Below are 27,905 nucleotides of genomic sequence, written 5' to 3' on the forward strand. Positions count from 1 at the left end.
GGAAAACCACCCAAGCAACCCTGGTGGCCAACTGATCTAAACTAGTTGGTTAGAAATTATTTTGGAAATTAATTAAATAGTTTTAATTAATTAAATGGTTGAATATTAATTGGTTAAATGTTAACTGACTGGAATATTCCTAAGCACTTAAGGATAAGGGGAAATTCGAAAATCACTCTATCCCACATGGGATGGGAGATGAAACTCACAATTCAATCCATCCAACATGGGATGGGGGTGAAACTAATGCAAGGATCCATGTTATAAATAAGGCACTTGGGATTTTCATTCTCCTTGAACCTTGACTTGATTTTTCGTCGTCCTTCTTCCTCCCCTTTCTTAGTGGACGATTTCTTACCCTTTTAGGGTTTGTGAAATTGACCCTCATCCTAGTTTATTTTTTGGTACTCTCTTGGAGTCTTGGGTGTGAAACAAACAGGGATTCCTACTACTGGTCCTCTTCGTCCAAAGAAAAGATGGTTGTGATCAGATCTCAGTTAAGGAGTATTCCAAAAGATCAAGAACATCAAGAGGTTAGTAATTCTTTTATTATTTTTCATAAATAGGTTGCTATAATAGAATAAACCTAGATTCTAACAAAAATTTACATATGAAGGTGTGTGTTTCTGTTTAATTAAGTTAGGTTTCCTTTCCAATTAATATACACTAGGATAAACTATATAATTTGCATATTGAAAACTTTTTTTTATTGTCATTGCTACAAATAAAATTTGGACTTATGTTTTTAATTTTCTTACCATGATTTTAGAGGTTGAAATTTGATTTTGGGAGCATAAGGAAGGTAAACTTGAATCTTAATCAAATGAGGATACTTCCAAGAGGTGTTATGATTTTTTTGTGGGCCTTTTTATCTCATCGCCCCTCTTCCTTTTTTATTTTTTTATTTTTTTTATTTTTTTTTTGTATATGTGTGATGTTCTCTCTGTTTTAAATCTCGTTGGTTCTCAGTCCTGTTTGGGTCGGGTCCGAAACTACACATCCTTAAAGAACACACTTACTTGTAGACCCGAACCAGAATCGAAAATGAGGTATCTAGTCATGTTTTCAATTCTCCATTTTCCACTAAATTGGTTCTTGGTTCTTGGTTCTTCGGTTCTCGATACAATTCAGTCTAGGTTTGGACGATGTCATCCCTAGTTGGATTCAAATGAAGACATATATAATCCAATTGACAAATTTCTTTTCTATTAAATTTTTTATTTAAAATTTAGTATATATATATATATATATATATATTATATAAATTAAATATCTAACTATTATTTGCTTGATGTTACAAAATAACCATCAATAACTCCCAAATTGTTGTGTAAGTCACTCATCTCTTAGTTATACTCAATAGGCTAATAAACTTTTCTTTGTCTATGCTCCGTTACACGATTAGAGTGGATTTCAACCTATGTTTTTCTAAAAAATACAGATAAATATCAACAAGTTTGACAAAAAAAAGAGAAGCGATGAGAACCAAAAAATAGCGAGTATGAGAAACAATTCGCAAGAGCGACGGGCAATCGGCAGGCCATGATTATGGAGCGACACACATCAGTCTAGACGAAGAGTGTTAATGTGAGTAGTGGCTCGATGACGGGGATATAAACTCAACGAAACAATGGGACCATAGAAGAAATGATTGTGACATAAAAGAAAACAAAAAGTTCATGATAGGTTAGGAGTGAGGGTTTTGAGTTTTGAGTTTTGAAAGATTCATAATTTTTCGTTCTTTTAGATGATGGGTGAAGTCTAGATAGTGATTGAATTTTTCGATATTTTAAATATTTCAATATTTTCTTTTTCTTTAGTTATATATTGATAGATATTTTAAAGATTATGAAAACAATAGAAGTTTTAACTTTTAAATGTTTTATTACTTGAATTAAGGATGATCCTCCCTTTGAGATATTTAAATGTTTTCACCATTCCAAAATTGTAAAACAAAGGAATTTGGATGAGACATTTAACTTTAACATAAAAGTGCACTCTTCAAAAGATTCTTTTTGAAACCGACCATGTAAAAGAAAAAAAATCATAACTCCTACTTGTTTTTATAACTATAGACGCATGAAAATGAATATAAAAAATAGTAAATAAAATTTAAAAAATAATATTTATTTAAATACGGGAATTTTTTTAAAATACATGCATTAGAACAAAGATATAAATCTTTGTAAAAAATAATTTTCTAAAGAATACTAGTTTTTTTAAAAACAATTTGAAAAAAAAACAAAGATGTAAAAAATAATTTTTGTAGAATATAGAAAACAAATTAAAAAAAATATAATTTATAAAATCAGAAAAATCTAAGAAAAGCAAATATAAAACAAAATTAAAAGAATATTTGTAAAAAATCAAATTTTATAAAATTGTAACAAAATAATTTTTTTTAAAAGCCTAAATTTTAGAAATTATATAAAAAGAAAGTTGTAAAAAAAAATAAGTGTAGACCAAATTTGTGATAAAAATTAAAAAGAAAAAAGGCAGGTTAAAGTAAAAAACAAAAGTTAAGGGGCTTAAGATAAATGGAAATGTTATTTTGTTAGCATGGTAATTTAGGAATGTTTTATAAAAAGAACCGTTAGAAATCGGAAGTTAAAAGGGTTGGGTCGGTGTATTCGCGCTTAAATAACCTTCTTCACTCATCCCTCTGGCTTCTCTACAAACACCATAGATACATGTTTCTTTGAAGAAGAGGGTTTTATTTGGAGGTTCTTTTTCTTCTATCGACACCACCGTTTCCTCTTTCTTTCATTCCCCGACGTTCAACAATCCTCTGCGTTTCCCTCTTCCTCTGTTAGGTAACGTTCTTATTTTTTTTTTTTTGTGTGTGTGTGTATTTTATTGATTTCGTTTTTGTTTTTGTTAGGTATTTTAAATTAGGCTAACATCTTCAGGCCTCCCTTCATCACTGGGGCTATTGGGTTGTACCTTTATTCTTTGTAGTTGTAGTATGACGTCTGGTCCGATGTCAGTTTGGTTCACCATCATCATCGATCAAGAAAACGAGTACATGTCTTTCTCCTCTGATTTCTAGGCTGTGAGTTTAGTTGTCTCTTTTCTCCTCCGATTTCTGGTTTTCTTTTTTCTTTCTATTTCTCGTCCATTTATTTTTTGTTTTGTTGGTTTTTTGAAGCAGGCCACCTAATAGAAAGCACCCATCAAATGAAGATGATTGGTCCAACAATAGTTAAGTTTAAATAGTCTTGAAACCCAAAAAAGTACTGTTTAGTTGTAGATTCTTCTTCTGTGCACTTTAGGTGTTTGATGAAATGTCTTAATGTTATTGGATTAAATTATTGAGCTATTAGAGATTCAATCAGGGAAAGAAAATTTATTGTTTGTAGTTTTAACTCAATTAGAAATAGAAGTGTATTTGGTTCTATCTAAGAGTTGCCTATAATTAATATACGTTAGGCTGAAGTGTTAAATTTCCATATTTGAAACAGATTTTGATTGTCATTGCTACAAAAATATATGGACTTATGTTTGTAATTTTCTTACTGCAGGATTTTTAGAGATTGAAAATTGATTTTTGGGGGCATAAGGAAAGTAAGCTTGAATCTTAATCAAATGAGGATACTTCCAAGAGGTGTTGTGATTTTTTTAACAATTTATATGCTGAGCTTTTTGTTTCAAGGCCACTACAAAGATACGCTTTTAGTTCCATTGAATCTCAAATAAGGGTGTTGGGTGATTTCTGTCTTCTATCCACTGAATTACAAAAGATATGAGTCTGTAACTCTGTTTGTTTATTTCCAGAAATACCCCTTTGTTCCTAAAAACTTGTGCTTATCTGCAGGAAATGATGGGATTAACTTACTTCATGTTGAATCAATCAAAAAAGATGCTGAATATTGCACAGAAACACCTTCAGTACTTATTTAGTATGCCTGGTAGATCTTTACATCAGGGAAGGAAATGCCTCATGGTGGATTGAAATGTTAAAATCAAGTGGTCAATATAAAGAGGTGCTGATGTATACTTTCGTATCTCTGATGAGGTAATAATCAATTCCCTTTTGTGAATAAAAAGTATTATATATGGGATTTTTGTTAAAAAACTTCAGTTTTTTTTGTAGGAACCTCTTCATTCAGCTGTGATTATTGTTGTTGTTACCTTTTATTTTAGCCAAACGAATTATGTTAAGAAAGTATGGATTTCATCTCATTCTTTCTGGTGGTGATCTGTACAAGAAATGGGATCAGGTATTGCAATTTTTGTTACCTTATCATATATCTTAATACTTTAATAGAAGATAATTTTGTTTTCCAATTAGTACTTAATAGATAATTTTCATTATCGAATATATGAAAATAACCATACATTTCAAATTATTTAAAATGTGGTTTTTGACAGGTCATTCTATGAGTAATGGTGCAATGAATCCAAAGGTTCCAAAAGAATTTTTTTTAGTCCACAAAGAGGTTTTCACTCCTTATATATATATATATATATATATATATATATATATATATATATATATATATATATATATATATATATATATAGATATATATATATATACACATATATATACACATATATATACATATATATATATATATATATATATATATATATATGTGAAGTTCATAATTGCATGTGATACAGAGCAAGAGAAACACACTTGCACCTGATCATGAATCAAATCCATGGGCATTTTATGTAAGTGTTTTTAGCATCCTAGTTTCATTTTCTTTCTATTACATTATTGTACTTTCAACTCTTTCTGATTAAGACATTGCACTTTGAAAATTTTATCCAATTTACACATTTACCCTTTTGGCTAATTTTAACTAAATCTGCTATCGACATGTAATTCCAGGTTTGGGCAATTTTAGTAGGATCTTATACAATTCAACATATGCAAAGAGGCAGTATGTTGTCTCAGTTAAAACATCCGAATACATGTCTTTCAAAAACCAATGGAAGGTAAATGACTATTTTGCCCTCCAACTTCTGTCACCCACGTATTATATCTATTGCAATTTCATGTTGCAGAGTATTTCTCCGGAACAGGCTAAAAGGTTTACCAAAATTAGAGAAAGGGAGGGTTTGATCGAGAATGATGTGGTATGAAAATAACCATGCATTTCAAATTATTTAAAATGTGGTTTTTTTTATTTTAAGTATTTTATTTTTGTTTTTAAGGTAAGGACTTGACAGCTCATTGTTGTTCTATGAGGGTGATGGTAATCCAAATGTATGCATTTTGCATGATATATTGTTGACTTACTCGTGCTACAACTTTGATCTTGGTTATTGCCAGGTAACATGACAATATTATTTATAGAGTAAATTACAATTTCGTCCTTATGATATGTCAAAAGTTATGGTTTTCATTTAGAAAAGTAAAGGTTGTTAGGTTAGTTGTTGTTTTTTTTTTTTTTATTATTATTTTTTTATTTTTTATTTTTTTTTAATCTTGATTTTGTTTTAATTTTTGGGTGTTGATTGAATTTAGTTAGGTCTTTATGATTTAAGATGAAGGAGATTGAGAAGATGAAGATTAGGGCAAAAGAGTCATTTTACTTTAAAACCTTTTTTTAATGCCGCCAGAGACGAACCTTGCAGCAAAACTAAATTTGATTGTTAATTATTAGTGTTTTTTTTTAAATTTTTTATTATACACAATATTCTGCTAATGTTTGTAAGAAATAATTTTTTTCTTTCTCACAGGGCTTGAGTGATTTCTCTCCACTATCCTTACTCATCATGAAAGATGAATCACAAGCTTTCTGGTGTTTTGTTTTTCTTCTTTTTTTTTTTTATGGAAAGATTAGGTCCAAATTTCAACCGTGATCAAGGGCTTTTTGGTCATTTAATAAAAAAAAAGAGTAATGAAATTGAAACCAACCTGCCCTCATAAATGGTTGAAGTCCATCAAATTTGAAATTTGAAGGAATTTGTCTGAATTTTCAACCAAATGCACCATTGAATGGAATCTTGAATTCCAATTTCCTTGGAATCCACAATTCCAATTCTTGGCTGCAAATCGATTACTAAAAATAGTATTTCAAGAAAATCCAACAGAACTGAATTCCGTCCCAATTGTCAACCAAACACGTCATGAAATGGAATCTCGAATTCCAATTCTGTCGGAACCCGCGATTCCATTTCTTAGCTGCAGTTTCTAACATGTATATTATTACTGTTTTGATATGGCAGCTCATTTCACAACTACTTCAAACAAAACGACTGCTTCTGTTTCTACTGGATTCTGATATAATTCAAAAAGGCAAGTAAGTTTACTCTTCTACCCTCACAAACTACACTACTAATTTGACAATTTAGAAAGATTTTTTTTTTTGGAAAAAGATGGTATTATGGTGGCTCAGTTGGACTTAATCACATCATGTCAAAATTGTTGTTTGTTTTAGACTTAATGAGCAGCCTAAATTTACATTGTATTTTATAATCAGTAAGGCTTATTGATGAGTATGATAAATTTATGTATTATATAATCAGTAAGGCTTATTATTGATGCTCAATAAGGTGTGTGGTTATTGCATTGAATCTCAAATAAGGGTGCTGGGTGATTACCACTGATTACAAAAAGATCATATGAGTCTATGACCCTGTTTGTGTATTTCCAGAAATACCCATCTGTTCCTAAAACTTATGTTTATTTGTTATCTTCAGGAAATGATGGGATTAACTTACTTCATGTTGATTCAATCAAATAAAGATGTTGAATATTGCATGGAAAACACCTTCAGCAGTTATTTAGTGGACCCTTTCTTATTTAGCTTTTCTGTTAATGTTTAAAGGTACATTATTGAATCTCAGAAAAGGGTATTGGGTGATTATGCCTTCATGTTATGAAATTATGAACTTGCTTTATCAAATTGCCACTGATTACAACCTGACAAAGCATGGAAACAATATGTAAGTGAACAGGTAGCTCTATGACCCTGTTTGTGTATTTCCTGAAATACCCCTCTGTTCCTAAAACTTGTGCTTATTTTTTATCTTCAGGAATTGATGTGCTTTTTTATCAAAAAAAATGTTGAATATCGCATGAAAACGCCTTCAGAACTTATTTGGTACACCTGGTAATTCTATACAAATTATATTTGTTATTTAGTCAATTCTTTTTATCGAACATTTTAGTTTTTCCATGATTGTTTTTTTATCAACTCTAGATTTCATATTCATATACACATTCTAAATGTAATTTCTCTTCTTTTGCTCCACATTTCATCACCATAGTTACGCTGTTTTAGTGGCAGATAAATTGAAGAACTCATATTTTGTGTGCCATAGTTAATTCTTTTAAATGGTTAAAATTCTGATTAGTTGCAGTTGCTCAGAGATTCCTTCTGATAAGATAGTTTATTGAAATGATGCTACAATCTTCAAGAACTCATATTGACTAGAAATATAGGTAATGCCACTCTTCCATCAGCAACTGGGTGGGGTTAAAGGCTGTATAATTTTTAAAACTTATTGCTCAGGTAAATTCAAATCATAGCATTATACTATTAATTCTTTTCCTAGTTTTCTTTTTCCAAATCGAACTTAACGAGGCATTGTTTTAATATTATACTTTCAACATTCAACCTATTAAGAAATTATGGATACAAAAATGGAGATTATAAGTAGTAACTCATTTCTGTTACGTTTCTCCATGTTTCAAAGGTTCTGCTCAGATTCTTGCATGTTTTGTAAATTTTGGGTTTTAATTTTTCCTGATATATTACATCATCTAATGGGTTTGATATTTTAGCATATCCAACTGATTTTGGAAAAAAGCTTATATCAGATTGTGTATTGTTCCTGATATAAGGCAAATAACCCTCCTTTTTTTTTTTAATAAGTGCTGCACTGATAAAGTGCTACCTGGATAATGGCATCTTATATTTACTGGATTTGTGTCTATATCTATGATTGACTTGATAAAAAAATGCTTTCTTTTAGCAAAGAAGAAATAATCATCATATATGTTGAAGGAGCCACAAATTAAACCCTAACTCCCTAAAAAACATAATAATAATCTTTTTGAAAATACGCTACTCATTTCATGGTGTGTAATGTGTTTGGTCTCAACTTCAAACAGCCTATATGTTAAATTTATGAAAAAGACCATTTTGCCAATGTCTTTTTCATCTCTTCCATTTCCATGTTAAAATTCACTACTTGTCTTCAAAAATTAGCTGTCTTTATGTTTAAGGAGCATGATAACTTTAACAACACAGATGTTAGATATTCACCACTTCTCTTAAAAAATTATCTATCTTTTGCATGATATATTATTGTTGACTTAATTGTTCTACAACTTTCATCTTGGTTATTGCTACTATTATTATTATTTATAGAGTAAATTACAGTTTCGTCCTTGTGATATTTCAAAACTTATGGTTTTCATCTAGATATTTCTTTTGTTGCACAAGTGGTTGATAAAGTGTAGTTTTGTTGCAAGGTTTTTCCCTGGAACTGATGCTGTTACAAAATGTCTGTGAAGTTCAATTGAAATTACTATTTTGTCCCCATCTTTTTCTCCTTCATCCTCTAAACCTAAAAATTCCTCAATCTCCATCTGAAAATCCAATCAAACCAAAACCCAAATATTAAAACTAAAACTAAAACAAAATTAAGATCCAGGGTACCAACAAAATGGAAAAAAAAAAAAAAAACTATGGATGTTGATTGTGTTTTAATTTTTTGGGTTTTTTCGATTGAATTTAGTTAGGTTTTTATGATTTAAGATGGAAGGAGATTGATAAGATGAACATAAGGGTAAAAAGTCATTTTACTTAAAACTAATCTGTCATTTTATTTAAACAGATCAAACACCCAAGGATCTACTACCCTCACTGGGTTTCTTTCTCTTTTTCTCCTCCATTTATCTTTTGTTTTGTTGGGTTTTTGAATTAGATCACCTACTCTGCACTTTAGGTGTCTGATGAAATTTCTTAATTAAGTTAAAGAGTTGTTTTGCGGGTGAAAATGTTGTTGGATTGAATTATGTAGACAAAAGTAAATAATCACAAACCAAACCAAACCAAATTAAAACTTTTTGAGCCATTAAAGATTCAATTAGGGAAAGATAATTTGTTTATTTGTAATTTTACTCAATTAGAAATACAAGTGTGTCTTGAATCTTAATCAAACCAAGAGGTGTTGTGATTTAGTGTAACAAGTTCCAATCCTTTTGCTCAATCACAATGTAATAATGTGTTTGACTTTGCTAACTTTTCACTAATTCTGTCTTGTTATCATAATCACAGACATAAACATCTATCTCCAATAACATCATGAGTTTATTTATTTGAGTTTTAATCTTTTTGTCAGTAAGGCTTATTGATGCTCAATTAGGTATGTGGTTATTTTTTAACTTGCTTTCATTTATTTGTCAGTAATGGACTTTCAACTTTTTCTTATTAAGACATTGTGCTTTGAAATTTTTACCCAGTTATATACTACTTTTAGCTATTTTCTTATTAGGACATTCTGCTTTGAAAATTCTACCCAATTATATATAGCACTGTACTTCCATTTATTTCTTATTGCAACATAACATACTTTGAAAAATCTGCCCATTTATAGATAGCATCACACTTTCAATTTGTGTTCCAAGGCTACTACAAATTTACACTTTTAGTTCCATTGAATCTTAAATATTATAAGGGAGTTGGTTGTTGATTCCAGCCTTCTTCTATCCACTGGTTACAAAAGATTATATGAGCCTATGACCCTGTTTGTGTAATTCCAGAAATACCCCTCTGTTCCTAAAACTTGTGCTTATTTATATCATCTTCAGGAAATGATGGGATTAACATACTTGATGTTGTTGAATCAATCAAAAAAAGATGTGCTTTTATTCAGTGAATTGGGACATTAGGGAAGGAAATGTTAAAATCAAGTGGTCAATATAAAGAGAGGGTGTTTGTGTGTACTTTCTTATCTCTGATGAGGTAATAATTAATTCTTGTTTGTGAATAAAAATATTATATATGAGAACTTTGTTTGTTTAAAAACTTCAATTTTTTGCAGGACCTCTTCATTCAGCTGTTGTGCTTGAACAAGCATCTTATTGTTGTTACCTTTTGTTTTTTTAGCCAAACGAATTATGTTAAGAAAGTATGGATTTCATCTCATTCTTTCTGGTGGTGATCTGTACAAGAAACGGAGGGGATCAGGTATTGCAATTTTTGTTACCTTATCATCATATATCTTAATACTTTAATAGAAGATAATTTTGTTTTCCAATTAGTAACAATTTTCATTATCGAATATCAGTGGTTCTGTAACAATAATATATAATCAATCTTTTTAGGGTAATATTACATTTATTATTTTTCCTATAAAGTCACTGTACTTAGAAAAACTAATTGCAGAATTATCATATCTAAGGATTTTTGTGAGATAAGTAGAGAATGAAGTTTAGCAGAATAGTCCAATTTAACAACAACTTTGAATACATTGAAATTGCTTGTAATGAAATAAGTCTCCCTCCCTATAGATGCAGAAGAGATGGGGCCCATCCATATAGGAAAGATAAATTTATGTATTTTTCAATCAACAAGGCTTATTGATTCTCAATTAGGTCTGTGGTTTTTGCAAGGTGTAAGAATGCAGTGAAGTCTGAGAGAAACACTGTTTAATGATGCAAAGTTAAAGGTAACAAATATACAAAACAAGGGTGCCTTTTAGTTTTCCATACTTTAAAGAATATTTTTCTAGGTTATTTTTTAGGCCTAAATGCAATAATAGATAACAACTTACTTTCATTTATTTGTCCATCCTTTCTTTCTATTACAGTAATGGACTTTCGACTTTTTGTTTGTACTTTGAAATTTTTTCCCAATTTTAGCATGCTACTTTTAGCTATTTTCTTATTACAACATTATACTTTTAGATGATGTCTACCCGATTATAGCATTCTCTGAAAATATGTTTATCATTTTTTTTTTTTTTTTAAATGTGTTCTACTGATTTCAGGTCTATCATTCCCTTCTCTTTACTTGTATAGTGGAGGAGTCTGGCTTATCTGTCATACATTTAAGGAGCATAACTATACCCTAATCCCCGAAAAGATTCTCTGAAAATATGCTCCTATTATGGATAAAGAATAAAGTACATGCCTTCTATGTGTAAAAACTAATGAACATTGCTTATACTCGTATAAAAATTAAGAGAAAAATAAATTTAAAAAAAATGCTATTTATGCTATACAGTGGTCAAGCTTTTTGGATTATGAAGGCTTAGTCATGGATCCAGATGCTTTAAAACAGAGAATATTCTATAGGGGCAAAAAAAGGTTTTTTTATATTTTGTTGAAATTTACGCATTGACCCTTTTGGCTAATTTTAACTAAAATCTGTTCAATTCCAGGTTTATGCATTCTTACACAGAGGCAGTATGTTGTCTCAGCTAAAACATTAGAATACATGACTATCAAAAACCAATTGCAGGTAAATGACTATTTTGCCCTCCAAGTTCTATCACCCAAAAGAGGTTTTTATATTTATTGCAATTTCATGTTGCAGGGTATAAAAAGGTTTACAGAAATTAGAGAAAGGAAGGGTTTGATTGAGAAAGATGTGGTATGAAAATAACCATACATTTCAAATGTGGTTTTTTTTATTTAAGTATTTTATTTTTGTTTTTAAGGTAATGATATATTGTTGACTTACTCATTCTACAACTTTGATCTTGGTTATTGCCAGGTAACATGCCACTATTATTATTTATAGAGTAAATTACAATTTCGTCCTCGTGATATTTCAAAACTTATGGTTTTCATCTAAGATATTTCATTTGCTGCACAAGGGGTCAATAAAGTATAGTTTTGTTGAAAGTTTTCTCTCTATGGTGGAACTGTTGGTATTGCAAAATGTTCGTGAAATCCAAGTGAAATATGACTATTTTGTCCCTCTCTTCTTTTATCCTTCATCCTGTAAACCTAAAATTCCTCAACTTTAATCTTAAACTCTAATCAAACCAATACCCAAAAATTAAGCTAAAACTAAAACAAAATTAAGATCCAAGGTACCAACAAATTTATTAAAAAAAACCATGAACAGTAAACTAAAAAGATTGTTAGGTTAGAATTATTTTTATTTTATACTTTTGGATCTTGATTTTTCTTTAATTTTTGGGTGTTGATTGAATTTGGTTTGATTTTTATGATTTAAGATGAAGGAGATTTAGAAGATGAAGATAAGGGCAAAAAAAGTCATTTTACTTTATCTAATTAGTCATTTTACTTTGTGTTTTTTATTTATTTATTATACACACAATATTTTGCTAATAATTGAAATAAAGAATTTTTATCTCACAGAGCATGAGTGATCTCTCTCTCTCTCTCTCTCTCTCTCTCTCTCTCTCTCTCTCTCTCCATTATTATTCATCTTGAAAAATAATTCATAAGCTTTCAGGTGTTTTATTGGAATGATTAGGTCCAAATTTCAACCGTGATCAAAAAGCCATGCACTCTCAACTATTTCTTTGCGCTATCAAATGTCCTCCCTCTATCTCAATATATAACAAGGGTATTTTGGTCTTTTAATAAAGAGGGAGGAATGAATCAAAACTGGCATTCCTTCCGCCTGCCCCTATAAATAAATGGTTCAAGTCCATCAATATATGAAATACCAAGGAATTTGACAAAGTTGCATTCCGTCCTAATTTTCAACCAAAGGCACCATTCAATGGAATCTCGAATTCCAATCCCACCGGTATCCACAATTCCAGTTCCTAGCTGTGATTATCAAACATGGAATTTCAAGAAATCCAACAGAAGTGTATTCCATCCAAACTGTCAACCAAACACGTCAAGAAATGGAATCTCGAATTCCAACTCTGCCGGAATCCGCGATTCCGTTTCTTAGCATGTCTATTATTGTTTTGATAGGGCAGCTGGTGGAACTATTCAACAGCCCATTACACAACTACTTCAGACAAAACAACTGCTTTCTGTTTCTGTTGGATTCTGATCCAACTCAAAAGGCAAGTAAATTTACTCCTCTACCCTTGCTAATTAAAAAGTATCACATGGTTTCAGGGTATTTGAATACGATAAAACATTAAGGTTATGGGAGGTGTTACGGACAAGGTAATAAACCAAACTGGACTTTGCTGATTACTTAATATACATGTAAAATGTCTAATAAGGTAACAATAATAAAAAAAATCCTTTCCATATTGGCCTCATAAGTTTGTATGTTGCAACTGAATGCTATTTAGATGCAAAGGTATATAACCTTCTATTAAAACAATATAATTTTATAAAAAAAACATTATATTTTCATAATCAAAGCTATTAAGACACTGTAATTTTATTATTCTTGCTATCAAGTCACTCTACATCCACAAACTAAACATTTTTGTTTTTGGTTACCAGTTATAGCATATTATAGCTTTAATTTTTTTTTATTATCAAGACTTTATTTTGAAAATCTAAACTTGCTTGATTTTGGTAAACATATATAGCATTTTATACTTGAAAAATCTAGACTTTGAATGTCTAGACAATTGTAAAATATAGCTATAGAGATTTTTTTTCTTACAATCTTTTACTATTAAGCCATTATACTTTGAAAATCTAAGCATCTATGATTTATGTTACCATCACTAACATTATACTTTCAATTTTCTTTCCTATTTCTGTATATCTTTTTTCATATTAAGACAATGTGCTTTATCTTAAATATTACTATTTAAATTATAGTGTTATACTGCTAATATCTAACATATTAAGACACTCATTTAATACCTTCCTGATGAAGACATTGCACTTTAAAAATCTCACCTATTAAGACTACTAAGTTTAAAAACTTCTACCATTCAACCTTTTTCTTATTAAAGCAATACACTTTGAAAATCGAATATTATTAGATTTGAATTTTTTTTTTTTATCATTCAACCTTTTTCCTGATTAAGACAACATTTTATTTTTGAAATATAACATATTTAAATGTTATCTTTTAACTTTTTTTTTCTTATTAGGATAATACATTTTGAAAACATTGTACCTTTCAAGTTTTTTCTTGTTAAGACTAACCTTTTGGAAAATCTAAGATATACTTTTATGAACAGGTTTGCCACATGAATAAGGAAAGTCAAAGATGGAATTCTAATGTTTGTCCAACAGTGACAAGGAAAATGAATCGCTTTGGAAAGAATATGAGGTATATTACTAATTTTATGCATTATAAAAATTATATTAATCGTAACAAAGATTGTTACTAGCTGTATAAATTATTGTAGATTTTTCATAGTCAAGGAAATGTGTTTGAAGCTAGATGAGGATGTGAAAATTACATGGTGGACTTAGATGCTACGGCCTGATCATGTAAGTTGTGGGATTTGTCTGGAATTCCATGTGTACAGAAAATTATTGCAATTAATTTTATCCATCAAACACCTTATGGATATATTAATTAATACTTTTCTAAAGATAAATATCTTGAATGTTACTCTTCAAACATACATGTTAATGGAAACAATATTTGGCCCCAAACTCATTACATTAAGCCCTTGCCCCCCATTGGCAATGAGGATGGTGGTTCTTCTTCGTCTACAAATCTAGTCACTTTGGAGTAGTTGGTTAGATAGAAAGGGGGTGTAGTGGGGATTATATAGGTTGCCACTTTTGTAAACATGTTTTGGTGTTTTTTTATATGTACATTAATTAATAATTATTACACCCGTTGATTGCAGCATACTTCCACTTGCTCTTTTGTTACCATTTAGGATGCCTTTTTTGTGAATTGTTTAGGCATTTTAGTACAAATGGATGGGTGTTCTGTAGAGACCTTGCAGCGGTTGGGAATCTGTTGTCACAAGCGGGATTTAACCGTCCAATTCCGGTAAAATATGAAGGTTTAAGCTGTTAGGATTTAATTAAAAGAAGCATAAACAAATAATCAAAAACCGGTTAATGTATAAATTGTGGTTGTGGGAAGACATATTATCAAAGGGGAGGGAAGACGAAACAAATTCAAATAAACGAAGCTTGGTGGAAGAAGTCATTTTTGTACAAAATGGGACAAGGGAAGGGAAGGGAAGGGGACTACTCTTTAATTAATTCACAACTTGGGCCTCAAGTAACTTTTGATTACTATCAATCAAGATTAGTATTTCCACATTTAGCTTCTTTGCATGGATCTTTAATTTTTAGGTGGGGTTTCGTCATAGTTGATCATTTAAGTACATAAAGGAATATATATATATATATATATATATATATATATATATATATATATATATATATATATATATAAAGGACATATTGGTATTATGGAATTTAACTATATTTAATGGTTACACCCCTTCTTATTATGTACTTTTAATTACAAATACCATTTTCTGCAATGTATATTTCAAAGAGTACAATATGGGTGTACTATTTTGTGCAATCTACTTTTAAGGTGTACCGTTTAGAATAATTAAAACACCATTTTCTGCAATGTACTTTTAAAATCATCCAAATACTATCCAAACACCATTTTATGCAATGTACTTATAATATGTATCGTTTAGTATCATCCAAACACCATTTTATGCAATGTACTTTTAAAAACAACCATTATCATAACAACCAATGTCAAAACAATCAAATTCAACTATATCTTGTACACTACTAAAACAAGCATGAACAATATAGCTCCCAACAAAAAAACAACCATCTGCATAAATGCCATCATCTGTCTATGTTCTGTAAACCTATTTAAGTCTTCCTTATCTTGTTGATCGTCAACTCATTTGAAAAACCCACAACTTCCTTGTACCAACTTAGGATCATGAAATAAATCAAATTCATTGTTACCTTATAAGTAGGGCATTGCTAAAATTTCACTCTGCCCTTCTTCTTACTTCATGAAATCCCTATGGAGCTTGATTTTGGAAAGGATGTTGACATTATTACGTGGGAGAGAAATGTCGACCGAGTCTTGCGAGGATGAAATTGATATAAAGGGGGATGTCATGTTGACTACCATGTAGGATTCCACATAGGATCCAACTTGCCAACTCAAGAGAGGGTTACCGCCAACAATGGGTAAAACCTTGTAATTACAATAAATAAACCCATTAAACAAAACCTCAGGCTTTATTAACCCCAAAAGACGCACTAGGGTAAAATCAATATTTTTTTAAAACCTAAGGGCTTATATGGAACTAGCCCTTATTATTTCTAGTATTGCATTATAGATTTCAATATCTAACCTATTAAGACATTGTAAGACTTTGTATTTTGAAAATAACTTGTTTTATTTTGGTCAACTTTTATAGATTTATATCTTCAAAATCTAACATTTAAATTTTGTTTAATAAGACGGTGCACTATGATAATATTGCATCTTTCTACTTTTTTCTTATTAAGACATTCATAAAAAATGTTCTTTCTATTTTCTAACATATACTTTGAAAATCTAAACACTTATCACATAGTCCTTTGTTATCGAGAAATTTCAACATGATTGATTTTGGTTACCACTTGTAGGATTATATTTTCAATATTATCACTTAACTCATTTGGTTTCGTTTTATTACGAGTGACAGTGAAGTATGTGAACCTTATTGCTAGCCAATATTTTATTTATTGAAAAGGGTATATGACAAGACTTTCGGGTATTGTGTGTATTGTAAATAAAATTTGTATTCATTGAATAAATCAAAATGTATAGTTTATTCAAATAAGTTAAATAACAGGTTATGACGAAACTTTTACTAGTAGGATTGAAGTTAATAGCATTATCATAAAATATGTCGCAATGATAACGAAACGTTATATATATATATATATATATATATATATATATATATATATATATATATATATATATATATATATATATATATATAACGTTAGAATCAGATCAGTTAATGACATCTACTTGTGGTATATTCGTGAATAAATTTAAATATAACTATTAATTTAGTGTTAGTTTTAACTCTTGTTATGGTTAAGTGATTTAAAAATTACGTATTTGACTATTTTTAAATTTTCTTTTTATCATTTGAAATATAATGTTTATAACGTAATGTAATGTAATTAATTTTTGTTATTGCAGTATGTTATTATTAATTAATTTTAAAGTCGCTTATTATTATCAAATTTTTGTAAAAGATTAAAACATAGGTATAAAGTTTTTTTTTCTATTTATCTCACGTTAATTAAACATTTTATATGTTATTACAGATTTAAAAGCTTATGAGAGTTTATTGGAAATTTGAAAGGTCATGAGAGTTTCAATTTATATAACATGTCATGATGATGTGATCACTAGTGGGAATGTGTAACATCCATAAAAATCATGTCAAATGTAAACTTTTTAAAACATTTTAAAACCAATAATTATTACAAAACTTGTTTTCAAAAATGGTTTAGTGTTAAAGTATCCAAGAATCAGATTATAAAAATATAAGGAGGTGCACGATCACGCCTTCGCCTTCTCGCGATCATCAGAATTTCCTGAAACAATAATCGATAAATATAAGCTCGAAGGCTTAGCGAGTTACCCCCAAAATACCAACGCCATACATATATAATCATATCATATAAACAAACAGCATGCATTATGAGCCTTCAGCCTGACGGGGCCGCCTCGCAGGCCTTCAGCTTATCTGGACCGCTCTCCGAGCCTTCAGCACGCCTAGGACCGCCTCGCAAGGCCTACAGCCTATCCGGACCGCTCGTCGGGCCTTCGGCCTGACTTGACCGCCTCGCAGGGACTTCAGTCTATCCGGACCACCCTAGGTATGTTGGCCTTCAGCACAAAGCATGACCGCCTCAACCCAACCCCCAATAAAACAATCATGTGCACATAAATATTATACGTTAGCATATATAACATTCAAATCGATCTAACAAATCACTTATCATAACAACATCCTATAACCAAGATATAGACCTAATCGGTCACTAACATAGCATCATCCTATATACCAAGATACTGACCTAACGTCCTAACCATGTCCCTAAGCATATCATCATCCTAATTACCAGGATGTCAATCAATAAGCTTATCATGCAATATCCCGGATACAAATCCGAAAAGGGTCGACATTAGTGCCTTAGACCCTGTTGATATAATCACGAGAACTCACTTCACAAGTAGCTCGAAGTGATAAAGTCAATCTCCACCAAATACAGCTCCAAGTCCAACACCTACATCCACCAATGATCCACTTCCATAGATTCCCAAATTACCAAAATACCCCCATAAGTCACACTGGTCAACCATTGGTCAAAGTCAAAGTCAACAGTCAAAGTCAACAGTCCATGTTGACCCAACTCGTCGAGTGCAGCTAGCAACTTGTCAAGTTCCTTAAGAACTCAGAATTCACCAAAACCCTAATTGACTCAACGGGTTTTCAACCAACTCGTCGAGTCCATGCATGTCCAGATGTCGGGAAAAACCCTTACTGACTCGTTGAGTCCTCTTATCGACTCGCTGAGTTCATGCATAATCAAATACGGGCAATCTTCATCCGACTCGCCGAGTCGGCTATGTGACTCTTCGAGTTCATTCAGTTCATTTCTAATCCAAACGTTTTTAAGTCGCTCTAAAGCTCCATGTTGCAGATCTAACTTCCTAGGGCATGGTTTCCACGTAAAGTTGCAAACTTTACATACATGCATGGTCCTAAATGCCAAAACCAACTAAGGGAAAGGTTTAACCCAAAGAGAAAGGCCCAAGCTTGATAAATCAGATAACTTTATGGCTATAGGGACTAAGAGAAGTCCAAATCTGAAGTTACAACTTCAGATCATGAACAATACCCGAAATGGTTCACATATATGCTAAAATGGCCCTAAACTTAAGTATAGAGAGATCTAGGTAGAGGGAAGTCAAGGTAACAGCTTGTTACCTTCAAAATGATGCACATGTGAAGTAGATTCAGATCCACAACTTTTCCTTTGCTCCAAGATCCTTAAACTTCAAACCTTCTTCACAAAATGCACCAAAATCACTCTTTAAATCTCACAAACACTCAAGAACAAGTCTACACTGATTAGGGTTTCTTCTGGCCGTTAGGAGGTGGTAAGGGGCTGGAGGAAAAGACTTAAGGTCCCTTAAATAGGGTGCAAACCCTAAAAATTAGGGTTTCATTTTCCAGCTCCTACTCGTCGAGTTAGGGTCCTCCGACTCGTCGAGTAGGTCCAATAATCCATGTGGGCTAACCTGACTCTACACAACGAGTTAGAGCAACCAACTCGTCGTGTAGGTCCATAAACATGTATATAAGGTTTTAAAACTTATACCTGGGCATCAGGGTGTTACAATTCTCCCCCACTTGAATTAGACTTCATCCTCGAAGTCTGCTGCGATGAACAATTCTGGATAGTGCTCCCACATCTCTGCCTCCGGCTCCCACATCCACTCTGATCCCCTCCTGTGCTTCCACTGTACCTTTACCAAAGGTACTTTCTTGTTCCATAGAACCTTTACCTTCCTCTCAAGAACGGCCAATGGCCTCTCCATGTAATTCAGACACCTATCAACCTGAATATCATATAACGACACTACCGCCTGCTCATCTAGAATGCACTTCCGCAACTGTGAAACATGGAAAGTGTTGTGGACCTGACTAAGCTCCTTAGGAAGATCTAGTCTATACGTCACCATGCAAACCCTGGCAGCGATCCTGAATGGCCCGATGTATCGGGGACCCAACTTCCCCCTCTTCCTGATGTGAATCACACCTTCCAGGGTGAGACCTTCAGGAGTACCATGTCATCGACCTAAAACTCCAACTCAGATCGACGCCAGTCGGTGTAACTGTTCTGCCGACTCTGTGCGGTCTACAACCGCTGTCTGATCTGCTGAATCATCTCGGTAGTCTGCGAAACTATCTCGGTCTAACCCATCATCCTGTGACCAACCTCGCCCCAACAGACTGGGGTGCTACATCTCCGCCCATACAACAACTCATATGGTGGAGCACCAATACTGGATTGAAAGATGTTGTTGTCGGATAACTCTGCAAGGGGTAGGTACGAGTCCCAGCTCCCACCGAAGTCAATAACGCAAGCTCTTAGCATATCCTCGAGAGTCTGTATGGTCTGCTCACTCTGGTCATCTATCTGCGGATGATAGGCCGTACTGAATTGAAGCTGCGTGCCCAGTTCCTCATGGAACTTTTTTCAGAAACGGCAGATGAATTGAACATCATGGTTTGAGACAAATAGAGACCGACACCCCATGGCGAGCAACGATCTCGCGGATATACATTTCGGGTAGCTTCTCGGCCGATGAACTCTCCCGTATTACTAAAAGGTGGACGCTCTTGGTCAATCGATCCACGATGACCCAAATAGCGTCGAAGCCCTTCGCCGTCCTCGGCAGCTTAGTAATAAAATCCATCGTGATCTGTTCCCACTTCCACGTGGGAACCTCTATGTAACAACCCATTATTTCAAATCAATATAAGTCTAAACTACAATAGTATGCAGGTAATTTAACATCATAATATCTATACATTAAGAACTTTGAATGCTATAGGACATGTTTATATAAATTATTGTATAAACATATATTTGAAAACCATACTCCTATGAATTATATATATATATATATATATATATATATATATATATATATATATATATAATGAAACATATATTGATTTAAGTTCAAGTTTAAATAAAGGGGCTTATACTTCAACTAAAATAGGAAAATATACAATATATATATATATACATATATATATATATATATATATATATATATATATATATATATATAATACAAACCTTGAACAACATTTAGAATGAAATCAAAACCATGAACATCATTTAAAAACAAAAGCAAAACCGTGAACTCCATTAAGAACAAAAGCTCAACCGTGAACACATTATGAAATAGAATTCAAACCGTGAACACCTAATTAGAATGAAATCAAACCGTAAACCCTTTACCATTTGAGTTTCTAGACCGTAAACACTTCATCTTGGAAGTGTATAACCGTAAACTCTCATCAAATATCTTCATAATCTTATCTAAAATCAGCTTCCCTATGTGATTACACCGTAAAACTTACATTCACCGCCTTATGAGTTTCCTTCATATTTAAGGAACAAATGAATTCATTATACGCTTACAGTAAACGTAATTCACTCATATGCTCTCAAAACTCATATCAAAGTTCTTCGTATCTGCAAGCAGTTACCCAGTTAGCCTTCAAACATTCAAATCGATACCTAGAACTTTCTTCACTATTAGTAAGAAATCCATATGAACTAATATTATTTATCTTGTTAAATCATTAGTTATCTAATTTATGCATGTAATTATGTGTAAAATATAATTAGGATACGGTTAATCACACATATTCTATATTGGGAATCATCGCAACCCCATCGAAACTAACCAGAAACTCACACACAATGTGAGTTCATACCCCTACGTTTTCATGATTTTTCACTGTTTTAGGGGAGAGGATGAATACAAGTGTAACACAAGAAATTGTGTTGATATATAAATGTTTTCAATATTTATTAATTGTTTTCTTTGATAAAATTATATACTTATATGAATTATATATTTAGGGTTCAACAGGCTTAGAATTGATAATTTGACTCCATTTCCTGTTCCTTGTTTGGTTGTGGGTTGGGGTAGAATTATTTATTCGACTATCGGTGTAATCAAAATTATATAAATATTATATTTGTATAAGTATAAATTCATTTTTAACCTGCTAAACAAAAATATAATTTTTGCAAACTATTTTAATACCATTTGGATATAAATACTGAATTACACGGGATAACCGTATCACAAATTTTCAATTTAAACTTACCGAATTATTTACAATACAAAAGTTTTCATTTCAGAAAAACACAAACATATAAACTATAATGAGTATAGTTTATGGGACTTACATATTACTTTTCAAAGATCAGATTTCAATAAGGATAATAAACATACAAGATACAGTTTGTGGATCATGTATACTACTTTATATATTCAGGATAACTTACGGATAACAAACCTATAAAATATATTCAATATAGTTTATGAGAAAAGTTTACAGTTTGTCTATTACAAAGTAACTTTTCATTATTCTATACGTAAACGTCAATATAGCATTTGTGAGACACACTTCAAGTACTTATCTAAGTACCAACCAAGTCCTGAAATTTATAACCAGAGTCTCCTGGAGGGAGAGCGTGACATTTGTGTATAGATCTATACGTGACTGACAATCCCGCACCAGAGCTGCTTGCAACAGCTAGGCCCGCAGGCCTGTGGTGACAAATGTCGTACCGATAGCGACGCCTGAAGAACGTCGTATTCAGGCCATCTTAGGTCATCAAGCATGGTTATAGTAACTCACAATTTGGTATTGAACTATACGATTAGTGTATGAATAAGTAAACATCTTCATATAGTCTTATTAAATAATAAAACTATAATACAATATTTTTACAAGTACAAATGTAGATTACCAAGTCAGTACAAAGAAACACACTTTTCGTGGTTTCAAATTGGTTAAAACTACAACATACTATATCAGAGTACAATAACTTTCATAAATTTTTGAGAAGACGAGGCTTCATTGACTCATGTCTTTTAACTTTTTGGTATCATGTATACAATGACTTGAACACATATGTAAAACTTATACTTTTTCAATACATGGCTGTTGTACTTTGATTACTATTATGCAAATTTTGTGATATTATACATGATGTCATCCGCCCCTGAACGTTTCCGCCGTTCCGGTTTAGGGTGTGACAGATTGGTATCAGAGCATTGTTTATAGCGAACTAAGTATATCAAACCATAAAAGATATACAAGTATAAATACAATGAGGCTGAAGTGCTCTGACTAAAAGTACACTTTTAAAATCTAAGTATTTTATAAGAAGTATACTAATATGCATACATACAAGTAACAATATTGCAGTGAGAACTACATAAAAGTATTTAGATGTTGGACACTATAGTTAAACCTGGACAATTATGTAATCGTATATAGGATAAATATAGCCTGATCAACTATATTTATTTAATATATGAATAACATGTGTTTGGGAGTAATCGTGGTGTTGCAACAAGTCTAAAACTTGCCTAACCTATGAACCAGAAGAACTCGAGAACCAAACATAAATTTAAATACTATGGGAGTATTTATAACATGATAACACCATCTCTAGATTTATTAATAACTTTTTCACCCCTATTCTCTCATAGATAACATGGTTGGATTTCATCTGATGGGGGATCCGTACTTTCCCAACCAAGGGAACGTAGGATGGCTTGAATAGGAACTAGAAGTAGACTTAGAGGAAGAGGACATTCAGGAAGACTCTAACTCGGAACCAGAAGTCTATGATCCACCTTAAGTTGCCCAAAATCCCAATCCCCGACATAACTTCCAAGGTCCAACACCACAGTGGGTAGTAAACTTAGAGCGGTGGAGTCGTGAACAGGGTTAACAAATTCCCTATAATGGGACCGAAGCTTCTACAACCTTGATGAGGGAGCCTTAACAGACAGAGCCATCCCTGTGTTTGTACGTCAAGTTGCTCGTAACGACGAGCAAGCAAGATCAGCCGTCCACTGAGTCGTAGAGGTTGGTGCTACTACGGTAGCCAACACGGTTCGCCTCCACCACTTGAGTGAATATCAAGAGTTAACCAGAAATCACACTGATGCCTGCAAAGAGAACTAACTACCAACCGAGCTGAGATTAGAGAACTTCGGCAACGCCAAGCCGCATTAGAAAGGTGTGTGTTGGAAACAGAACACCATTTGGCCACATCCAGGGCTGAAGCCAATATAAAACAAAACGATGCTTCTCGCGAGTAGGGCACACCCTACTCACCCTTTTCGATATACATTAAGCCTAATTATAGACTCTAGTGTTATTTTTCATGTCTATGGTTAGACCTCGAAATTTCATTTTCGAATGGTCGGTATGCTGTCAAAGTTTTCTCGTTAAGTTGGTATGTTGTAGACCTACTTCAGGGTCAAATTTTACGAACTTTATACAACTAATATACCCATGAAATTGACATGCATTATCTTTTCTTTAGAAAATATCTATCAAAATTGTTGATGATATTTTACAAGTTATTACTTGTGGTAGACTCTATTTCGAACTCTTTACATAATACATATTGAACCGGTGTGTATTAGTTCAAAGTCTCCTGATTTATAATCACTAATAACTTCTTACCATAATTTTCATCTTTAAAAAACTTGTAGATAAAGATGTCGCCACATAAATCAAATAGACATTTCTTACCCTCTACCTGAGCTTCCCGGATCAAGCTCACAAGTGGAGAATCCACTGATATCCTCATACATGTTACTGGGGTAGAAGATCCAGCTGACTTGCAGCTCAGAGCGTCCGCAACCATGTTTACTTTACCTGGGTGGTAAAGGATCTCATAGTCGTAGTCCTTGACTACATCCAGCCACCTGCGATGTCTCATGTTTAGGTTCGGCCGATCCATGATGTGTCTTAGGCTCTTGTGGTCCGTGTATATGGTACAACAGACCCCATATAGGTAATGTCTCCAAATCTTGAGAGCGAATACCACCTCTCCCAACTCCAGATCATGAGTATGGTATCTCGTCTCATGCAACTTCAACTGCCGCAATGCGTAGGCTATCACTCATCCTCCCTGCATGAGGATCGCTCACAGTCCTGTGATTGATGCATCACAAAATACCACAAAATCCTTAACTTCTTCCAGGATATTCAAGACTGTAGCCTCACATAGTCGCTATTTGAGGGTCTCAAACGCCCTCTGCTGCTTTGGGCCCCACCGGAAATCCACCCTCTTCCTCGTGAGACGAATGAAGGGTATTGCAATCTTGGAGAATCCTATATGAATATCTGGTAGTACCCTGCCAATCCCAAGAAGCTCATGATATCCGAGGGAGATTTCGGAACCTCCCACTGCATAACCGCCTCGATTTTGGCCGGATCGACCAAAATCTCCTCCTGGTTAACGAGGTGTCCAAGCAACTAAACATCTCGTAACCAAAACTCACACTTCGAGAACTTGGCATAAAGCCGCTCACATCTTAAAACTCCTAATGGCTCTCGTAGATGCTCCTCATGCTGCTCTCGGGTCTTGGAGTACACCAAGATGTCGTCTATGAACACGATGACCAAGCGATCGAGCATCAGTCTGCAGACCCAATTCATCAGATCCATAAATATTGTCGGAGCATTGGTGAACCCAAACAGTATTACGACGAACTCGTAATGTCCATAACGAGTCCGGAACGCGGTCTTCTCCACGTCCTCCACTCTAACCTTGACCTGATGGTACCCGGACCTCAGATCTATCTTGGAGAACCAAGATCCTCCTTGCAAATGATCAAAAAGATTATCTATCCTCGGGAGTGGATACCGGTTATTCACCTTCAACTTTCTAAACTCCCGGTAGTCAATGCACATCCGGTGTGAATCATCCTTCTTCCTAACGAAGAGAATCGACGCTCCCCATGGAGAACTACTCGGACGAATGAACTGCTTGCCCAGCAGTCCCTGTGTCACCACTAGCATAATTGGGCTAGGAAATTTTGTCTATATGTAATCAACTCATGATGTATCTTGTAGCTTCAAGTTTAAGGTTATACATATTACTCATTCAAAAACAACCATTCGAATCAAAACTCACTCGTGAAGCCCTAAACGTACTTCAATACATTTCATACACTCAACCTTGGGTTGTAACCCTAATATCCCGGTTCAAACTCTTATTAGACCAGGACCCTCTTATTGGGCCTAATGGGCCAATAAAATCTCAATTGGATTATTTTGGGTTAAGAAAACTTATTTGGGCCCTAAATGGACCCACATTCATTAAACTATAACATTGTAGCACCTGGTTCTTGGTATGTATTTTTATCTAAGTGTTTTGCATTTTTTGCCTGGGACTCGGTGAGTTGAAGGACCAACTCGTCGAGTAGGAGCGGGTTTGGACACAGGACTTAAGTGGCGGACTCATCGATTCGACGACTAGACTCGACGAGTAGGCTCTGACTGGACAAAAACCCTAATCCGAGGGTTTGCACCCTATTTAATCATCTCTTTCAACCACCACTTCGTCCCTATTGCTCCCAGAAACCCACCATAGCAAACCCTAGCTGTTTTTGAGAAGATCTAAAGCATTTTTGGTGGATCTTGCTAGTTGTGACCATAAGGAGGGAGGGAAAGACTTGAGGAAACAAGTGAAGACCAAGGGAACTCGAGTTTTTGCATCTTCCACGGTTCATTGGAGGTATAAAGTTGTAACCTTGCTCCTTCATTTGATAGATCCCTTTTCTGGGGAGATTTAGGGCTTTTATAAGACATTTTTGGTGACCAACCATGATTGCAAGCATGGTTGGGGTTTAGGCTTCAGAATCAAGTCATTAAGGGAGTCACAAGGCAGTTAGGGGTTGCTTTTGCACCCATTTAAGGTCCCATGCATCTTAAGAGCTTATTTTATGTCCTTTTGAGCTCAAAGTCCCATGCATGCACGTAAAGTTTGTAACTTTACGTGCTAGAATGATTGAAGGAGCTTAGATCTACCGTTTGGTCAAGAGTTGTACGCTAGAAATCAAAAAATAAGACTTGGACGTGCCCGACTCGACGAGTCGTTCTTGGGACTTGACAAGTTTGAGGCGAAACTCCCCTTTTCTGCTAAGGTTTGAAGGAAACCAGTTGAGCACAAGAAGGGTTTTTAGAGGGCCCAAGGGAGTGACCCAACGTATTGGACTTAGTCTTAGATCTGGACTTCATTGGACTCGACGAGTGCAAGAACGGACTCGGCGAGTCCAAGGCAATCTCCTTGCAGTTGAAGATGAACTCGATGAGTTGTTCATACAACTCGGTGAGTCAAGCACATGACTTGTTTATCAGATGAAGGAACTCGACGAGTTGTTCATCCGACTCGGCGAGTCGGATGAAGATTCATTCGATGTTCATAAGGGAGGGGGAACTCGTCGAGCCATTGTTGAACTCGACGAGTAGAGTCGTGGATAAGGTCGGGTAAAGAGTTAGGGACTCGACGAGTTGGCGGCCCAACTCGACGAGTCGGGTCAACTGGAAGTTGACTTTGACTTGGACTTGGTCAGGGGTAAATTAGTCATTTTACCCTAAGAGTATATATCAGATTCTGACTAAGTGTTTTGTGGGGTTTATAGCCGGAGGATTTCTGGAGCAACAGCGGACAGAGATTTCCCGCACAGATTATCAGCAGCTACTCGTACGAGGTGAGTTACCTTCCAGTAGCGGTGGGTCTACGACCACAATGTCGGCCCACCAGTAGGAGTTGTATGTTAGATGATTGTCTTTGTGATATTCATCTAGGTTTTCTACCATTTGATATGTTATGTGCTAGTATGATATGAGATTGTATGCCAGTAGCGGTAGGGGAGATAGTCCTCAAGATTTCCGGTCGATAGGGCCAAAGAGGGGTTGTCATACCCAGTCATACTAGATAGAATTTGACTATGTGATGCATGCTATGTGGTAGTAGTAGAGGGGTGAAATAGTCCCCAATATCCAATCGACAGGACCGAAGGGGTAGGCCAACACCCAGATATGCTAGGCACTATCCGGTCGACAGGACTGAAGGGGTAGGCCAGCACCCATATATGCTAGGCAGTATCCGGTCGACATGACCGAAAAGGAGGCCAACACCCATATATGCTAGGCAGTATCCAGTCGACAAGACCGAAGGGGTAGGCCAGCACCTAGATATGCCAGGCAGTATCCGGTCGAAATGACCGAAGGGGTAGGCCAACACCCAGATATGTTGGGCAGTATCCGGTCGACAGGACCGAAAGGGTAGGTCGGGCACCCATATATGCCTGACAGTATGTGTTTGTTATGTGATTGTATGGTATGTAGTACGATGGGGGAACTCACTAAGCTTCATGCTTACAATTTACAGTTTTGGTTTCAGGTACCTCTTCAGCGAAGGG

The 27,905-nt window shown here is 33.9% G+C and overlaps 1 long non-coding RNA gene across 41 annotated transcripts; it reads left to right on the forward strand.

Annotated features, from left to right (window-relative positions):
• Positions 1-2,645: 2,645 nt before the first annotated feature.
• On the forward strand, positions 2,646-27,905 carry LOC111911032 (uncharacterized). Of its 41 annotated transcripts, none has more exons than XR_008227464.1 (25): positions 2,646-2,813; positions 2,882-3,052; positions 3,152-3,201; positions 3,522-3,746; positions 3,815-4,015; positions 4,094-4,220; positions 4,372-4,406; positions 4,627-4,680; positions 4,841-4,947; positions 5,017-5,088; positions 5,167-5,284; positions 6,184-6,257; positions 6,658-6,785; positions 6,994-7,070; positions 7,315-7,402; positions 9,779-9,932; positions 10,012-10,157; positions 10,583-10,638; positions 10,960-11,094; positions 11,196-11,278; positions 11,353-11,432; positions 11,508-11,687; positions 12,399-13,075; positions 14,059-14,150; positions 14,230-14,681. It is a non-coding gene; the product is annotated as an uncharacterized LOC111911032 (long non-coding RNA). The 41 variants fall into 41 exon arrangements; XR_008227466.1 differs by having other exon boundaries at positions 7,321-7,402; XR_008227465.1 differs by lacking the exon at positions 7,315-7,402 and adding an exon at positions 7,403-7,472.

The sequence above is a fragment of the Lactuca sativa genome, unplaced genomic scaffold (assembly GCF_002870075.4).
Source record: "Lactuca sativa cultivar Salinas unplaced genomic scaffold, Lsat_Salinas_v11 Lsat_1_v11_unplaced_15, whole genome shotgun sequence".
NCBI classification, from domain to species: Eukaryota; Viridiplantae; Streptophyta; class Magnoliopsida; order Asterales; family Asteraceae; genus Lactuca; species Lactuca sativa.